Raw genomic sequence first — 8,843 nt, forward strand, 5'->3', positions numbered from 1 at the left:
AATTCGTATCAAAATAAATAAACAAAATACCAATAAAAGAATGTGTATTTGTATAAATATAAATATACAAAATACACATAAAATAACGTAAATTTATATAAAACTATATACAAAAATACACAGAAGTAATTAAATTTGTATGAAAATATATACAAAATACACACAAAATAAGCTAAATTTGAATTGAAATATATATACAAAATACATGAAATAAAGTAAATTTGTATCAAAATATTTATACAAATACACATATAATAACGTAAATTTGTATGAAAATATATAAACAAAATACACAATAAATAATGTAAATACGTATAAAAAAATGTGTACAAAATACACATATAATCATGTAATTCGTATCAAAATAAATAAACAAAATACCAATAAAATAATATAAATTTGTATGAGTAAACGTGTATGTTGCATATTTTTTCAATACAAATTTACCTTATTATATACGCATTTTGTATATTAATTTTAATACAAATTTAATTATTCGATGTGTATTTTTGTATCTGTATTTTAATAAACATATGCTTTATTTTTTGGGTATTTTGCATCTTTATTTTCATACAAATTTACATTATTTTATTGATATTCTGCTCATTCATTTTGATACGAATTGACATTATTCTATGTGTATTTTGTATATATTTTTCATACAAATTTACGTTATTTTATGTGTATTTGTTTATATTTTGACACAAATTTACAATATTTTATGGCTATTTTGTATATACATTTCAAAAGAAATTTACCTAGTTTTATGTGTATTTTGTATATCTATTTTCATACAAACTCAAATTATTTCTATGTATTTTTGTATATATTTTAATACAAATTTTAGTTATGTTATGTATATTTTGTAAATTTATTTTCATTCAAATATATATTATTTTATTGGTGTTTTGTTGATTTATATTGATACGAATTTACATTATTTTATATGTACTTTGTATATATATTTTAATACGCTTTTACATTATTTAATATTTTTTGAATATATATTTTATACAAATTCATGGTATTTTATGTATTTGTATATATTTTCATATAAATTTACATTATTTTATGTGTATTTTGTACATATATTTTATTACAAATCTACCTTATTTTATGTTTATTTTGTATATGTATTTTGTATATTTATATTTATCCAAATACACATTCTTTTATTGGTATTTTGTTTATTTATTTTAAATCGAATTTACATTATTTTATGTGTATTTTGTATACATTTTTTTATACGTATTTACTTAATTTTATGTGTATTTTGTATATATATTTTATAGAAATTTACGTTTTTTTATATTTATTCGTATATATATTTTTAAACAAATTTACATTGTTTTATTTGTATTTTGCATATCTCTTCAATACAAATTTACCTTATTGTATGTGCATTTTGTATTTATTTCAATACAAATTTAAATATTTTATGTATTTTGGTATATATTTTATAAGAAATGCGCTATTTTATGGAATTTTGCATCTTTATTTTCATACAAATTTACATTATTTTATTAATATTCGTGTATTTATTTTGATACGAATTTACATTATTCTATTTGTTTTTTGTATATACTTTTTTATACATATTTACATTATTTAATGTGTATCTTGCATATATATTTTATACAAATTTATTATCTATTTATATAAAAATACACATTCTTTTCATGATATTTTGTTAATTTATTTTGACACGAATACATTAAATAACATGAATTTGTATAAAATTTGTACCAAAATATATACTTATACACACAATAAAATAACGTAATTTTTTATGAAAATGTATATACAAAATACACATAAAATAATTTAAATACATAAAAAATATATGCAAGATACACATTAAATAATGTAAATGTGTATAAAAAAATATATACAAATACACATAAAATAATGTAAATTTGGATAAAATATATATACAAAATGAACATTAAATAATGTAAATATATATATAAAAAAATATATACAAAAAACACATAGAATAATGTTAAATCGTATCAAAATAAATAGAGAATATCAATAAAATAATGTAAATTTGTATGAAAATAGAGATGCAAAATATCCATATAATAACGCATATTTGCATGAAAATATATATACAAAATGACATATAAAATAATTAAATTTGTATTAAAATAAATATACAAAATGCACGTACAATAAAGTAAATTTGTATTGAAATAGATATGCAAAATACACATTAATAATGTAAATTTGTATCAAAATATATATACGAATACACATAAAATAGAGTGTATTTCTATGAAAATATACATACAAAATAGATATACAAAATACACATGTGTATTTGTTAAAAATATTTTGAAACGAATTTAATTTATTTTATGTATTTTGTATATATATTTTAATTCAAATTTAGCATTTTTTGTGTATTTTGTATATCTATTTTCACAAATTTAATTACTTGTGTATTTTTGTATATAGTTTTATACAAATTTACGTTATTTTATGTGCATTTTGTATATTTATATTATACAAACACATTCTCTTATTGGTATTTTGTTTATTTATATTTAAAGGAATTTACATTATTTTATGTGTATTTTGTATACATTTTTGATTCGTATTTACTTAATTTTATTTGTATTTTGTATATATATATTTATAGAAATCTACGTTATTTTATGTGTATTCGTATATATATTTTGAAACAAATTTACATTGTTTTATATGTTTTTTGCATATCTATTTCAATACAAATTTACCTTATTATATATGCATTTTGTATATTTATTTTAATACAAATTCAAATATTTTATGTGTATTTTGGTATATATAATTTTTAAAAAATCCGTTATTTTATAGGTATTTTGCATCTTAGTTTTCATACAAATGTACATTATTTTATTAATATTCTGTATATATTTTGATACGATTGTATATTATACTATTTGTGTTTTGTATATATTTTTTATACATATTTTATTATTTAATGTGTATTTTTTATATATATTTTATACAAATTAACGTTATTTTAAGTGTATTTGTTTATATAATTTCATTCAAATTTACATTATTTTAAGTGTATTTAGTAAATGTATTTCAATACAAATTTACCTAATTTTATGTGTATTTTGTATATTTATTTTCATACAAATTTAAATTATTTTTGTGTTTTTTTGTATATACATATAGAGTAAATTTCTATGAAAATATATATTCAAAATGCATATAAAATTATGTAAATAAGTATAAAATATATATATCAAATACACCTAAAAAATGAAAATTGTATCAAAATAAATAAACAAAATTCCGATAAAAGAACGTATATTTGTAGGAAAATAAATATACAAAATACACATAAAATTACGAAAATTTGAATAAAATATATACAAAAAACAAAAAATAATTTCAATTTGTATGAAAATAGATATACAAAATACACATATAATTAGGTAAAATTGTATTTAAATACATGTACAAAATTCACATAAAATAATGTAAATTTGTATGAAAAGAAAACAAATTCACATAAAATAACGTACATTGGTATAAAATAGATATACAAAATATATATAGAATAATGTAAAATCGTATCAAAATAAATACACAGAATATCAATAAAATAATGTAATTTTGTATGAAAATAAAGATGCAAAATACCTATAAAATAAAGCATATTTTTTATAAAAATACATATACAAAAATACACATAGAATAGCTAAATTTGTATTAAAATTAATATACAAAATGCACGTACAATAAGGTAAATTTGTATTGAAAAAATATACAAAATGCACATAAAACAATGTATATTTGTTTCAAAATATATATACGAATACACATAAAATAACGTATATTTCTATAGAAATATATATACAAAATACACATGAAATGACGTAAATACGTATAAAAATATATATACACAATACACATTAAATAATGTAAATTCGCATCAAAATAAATAAACAAAATATCAATAAAAGAATGTGTATTTGTATGAAAATAGATATACAAAATACACATAAAATATTGTAAATTTGTATAAAACTCTATACAAAAATACACAAAAAATAATTTAAATTTGTATTCAAATATATATACAAAATACACATAAAATTTGGCAAATTTCTATAAACATAAAATAATGTAAATTTGAATGAAAATATATAAACAAATACACTTAAAATAACGTAAATTTGTATGAAATATATATAGAAAATACACATTAAATAATGTAAATATGTATAAAAAATATATACAAAACACAAATAGAATAATGTAAAATAGTATCAAAATAAATACACAGAATATTAATAAAATAATGTAAATTTGTATGAAAATAAAGATGCAAAATACCCATAAAACAACGCATTTTTTATGAAAATATATATACCAAAATACACATAAAATATTTAAATTTGTATTACAATAAATATACAAAATGCACATACAATAAGGTAAATTTGTATTGAAATAGATATGCAAAATACATATAAAACAATGTAAATTTGTTTCAAAATATACATACGAATACACATAAAATAACGTAGATTTCTATAAAATATATATACAAAATACACATAAAATGAAGTAAATACGTATAAGAAAATGTATACAAAATACACATAAAATAATGTAAATTCGTATCAAAATAAATAAACTAAATGCCAATAAAAGAATGTTTACTTGTATAAATATAAATATACAAAATACACATAAATTAACGTAAAATTGTATAAAACTATATACAAAAATAAACAAAAATAATTAAATTTGTATGAAAATAGATATACAAAAGACATAAAATAAGCTAAATTTGAATTGAAATAAATATAGAAAATACATAAAATAATGTAAATTTGTATCAAAATATATATTCAAATACACATATAATAACGTAAATTTGTATAAAAATATATAAACAAAATACACATTAAATAATGTAAATACGTATAAAAGATATGTACGTAATGTAAAAATTTATAAAATTAAAGATGCAAAATACCCATAAAATATCTCATATTTAAAAAAAATATATACAAAAATACACATAAAATAATTAAATTTGTATTAAAATAAATATACAAAATACACATACAATAAGGTAGATTTTTATTGAAATAGATATGCAAAAAACACATAAAATAATGAAAATTTTTATCAAAATATATACGAATACACAATAAAATTACGTAAATTTTTATGAAAATATATATACAAAATACACATAAAATAATGTAAATACATAGAAAAATATATATACAAAATACACAAAATAATGTAAATTCGTATCAAAATAAATAAACAAAATTTCCTCTAAAAGAATGTATATGTGTAGGAAAATATATATACAAAATACAAATAAAAAAAAAAATTGTATAAAAATAATACAAAAATACACAAAAATAATTTAAATTTGTTTGAAAATAGATATGCAAAATACAAATGAAATTAGGCAAATTTTATTGAAATACATATACAAAATACACATAAAATAATGTAAATTTGTATGAAAATATATAAACAAATACACATAAGATAACGTAAATTTTTCTTAAAATATATGTACAAAATATACATTAAATAATGTAAATATGTCTAAAAATATATATACAAAATACACAGAATAACGTAAAATCGTATCAAAATAAATAAACAGACAATCAATAAAATAATGTAAATTTGTATGAAAATAAAGATGCAAAATACCCATATAATAACGCATATTTGTTAATATATATACAAAAATACACATAAAATAATTAAATTTGCATCAAAATAAATATACAAAAGGCACATACAATAAAGAAAATTTGTATTGAAATAGATATGCGAAATACACATAAATAATGTAAATTTGTATCAAAATATATATACGAATACACATAAAATAGAGTAAATTTCTATGAAAATATATATTCAAAATACATATAAAATTATGTAAATAAGTATAAAAATATATATATCAAATACACCTAAAATAATGAAAATTCGTATCAAAATAAATAAACAAAATTCCGATAAAAGAACGTATATTTGTAGGAAAATAAATATACAAAATTCACATAAAATTACGAAAATTTGAATAAAATATATACTAAAATACACAAAATTAATTTCAATTTGTATGAAAATAGATATACATAATACACATATAATTAGTTAAATTTGTATTTAAATACATGTACAAAATACACATAAAATAATGTAAATTTGTATGAAATGAAAACTAATTCACATAAAATAACGTTCATTTGTATGAAATATATATACAAAATATACATAGAATAATGTAAAATCGTATCAAAATAAATACACAGAATATCAATAAAATAAGGTAAATTTGTATGAAAATAAAGATGCAAAATACCCATAAAATAAACCATTTTTTTTATGAAACTAAATATTAAAAAATACACATCTAATCATTAATTTTGTATTAAAATTAATATACAAAATGCACGTACAATAAGGTAAATTTATATTGAAAAAATATGCAAAATGCACATAAAACAATGTATATTTGTTTCAAAATATATATACGAATACACATAAAATAACATATATTTCTATAGAAATATATATACAAAATACACATGAAATGACGTAAATACGTATAAAAAATATATATACACAATACACATTAAATAATGTGAATTCGCGTCAAAATAAATATAAATATAAAATGTGTATTTGTATGAAAATAGATATACAAAATACACATAAAATATTTTAAATTTATATAAAAAATTTTATAAAAATATATATACCAAAATAATAAAATATTTAAATTTGTATTACAATAAATATACAAAATGCACATACAATAAGGTAGATTTATATTGAAATAGATATGCTAAATACATATAAAACAATGTAAATTTGCTTCAAAATATATATACTAATACACATAAAATAACGTAGATTACTATAAAAATATATATACAAAATACACATTAAATGAAGTAAATACGTATAAGAAAATGTATACAAAGTACACATAAAATAATTAAATTTGTATTAAAATAAATATACAAAATACACATACAATAAGGTAAATCTATATTGAAATAGATATGCAAAATAAACATAAAATAATGTAAATTTGTATCAAAACATATACGAATACACACAATAAAATAACGTAAATTTTTATGAAAATATATATATATAAAATACACATAAAATAATGTAAATACGTAGAAAAATATATATACAAAATACACATAAAATTATGTAAATTCTTATGAAAATAAATGAACAAAATTCCACTAAAAGAATGTATATTTGTAGGAAAATATAAATACAAAATACAAATAAAATAACTAAAATTTGTATAAAAATTTTATTTGAATTTGTATAAAATATATATATTTATTTGAAAATAGATATGCAAAATACACATAAAATTAGGCAAATCTGTATTGAAATACATATACAAATTACACATAAAATATTGTAAATTTGTATGAAAATATATAAACAAATACACATAAAATAGCGTAAATTTATATAAAATATATATACAAAATATACATTAAATAATGTAAATGTGTATAAAAATATATATACAAAATACACATAGAATAATGTAAAATCGTATCAAAATAAATAAACAGAATATCAATAAAATAATGTAAATTTGTATGAAAATAAAGATGCAAAATACCAGAATAATAACGCATATTTTACAAAATACACATAAAATAATTAAATTTGTATTAAAATAAATATACAAAATACACATACAATATGGTAAATTTGTATTGAAATAGATATGCAAAATAAACATAAATAATGTAAATTTGTATCAAAATATATATACGAATACCCATAAAATAGAGTAAATTTCTATGAAAATATATATTCAAAACACAAATAAAATGATATAAATAAGTAAAAAATATACATATCAAATACACCTAAAATAATGTAAATTGTATAAAATAAATAAACAAAACTACGATAAAAGAACGTATATATGTAGGAAAAAATATACAAAATATATTTGTATAAAAATATATACAAAATACACAAAATTAATTTCAATTTGTATGAAAATAGATATACAAAATACTATATAAATAAATAAATTTTTATTTAAATACATGTACAAAATATACATAAAATTAGGTAGATTTGTATTGAAATACATATACAAAATACACATAAAATAATATTTAAATTTGAATGAAAATATATAAAAAAATACACCTAAAATTACGTAAATTTGTATAAAATATATATAAAAATACACATTAAATTATGTAAATATGTATAAAAAATATATATACAAAACACAAATAGAATAATGTAAAATAGTATCAAAATAAATACACAGAATCTTAATAAAATAATGTAAATTTGTATGTAAATTAAGATGCAAAATACCCATAAAGAAACGCATTTTTTTATAAAAATATATATACCAAAATACACATAAAATATTTGAATTTGTATTAAAATAAATATACAAAATGCACATACAATAAGGTAAATTTGTATTGAAATAGATATGCAAAATACATATAAAACAATGTAAATTTGTTTCAAAATATATATACGAATACACACAAAATAACGTAGATTTCTATAAAATATATACAAAATACACATAAAAAGAAGTAAATACGTATAAACAAATGTATACAAAATACACATAAAATAATGTAAATTCGTATCAAAATAAATAAACAAAATACTAATAAAAGAATGTGTATTTGTATAAATATAAATATACAAAATACACATAAAATAACGTAAATTTGTATTAAACTATATACAAAAATACACAGAAGTAATTAAATTTGTATGAAAATATATATACAAAATAAAAATAAAATAAGCTAAATTTGAATTGA

The sequence above is a fragment of the Eriocheir sinensis genome, unplaced genomic scaffold (assembly GCF_024679095.1).
Source record: "Eriocheir sinensis breed Jianghai 21 unplaced genomic scaffold, ASM2467909v1 Scaffold271, whole genome shotgun sequence".
Lineage (NCBI taxonomy): Eukaryota > Metazoa > Arthropoda > Malacostraca > Decapoda > Varunidae > Eriocheir > Eriocheir sinensis.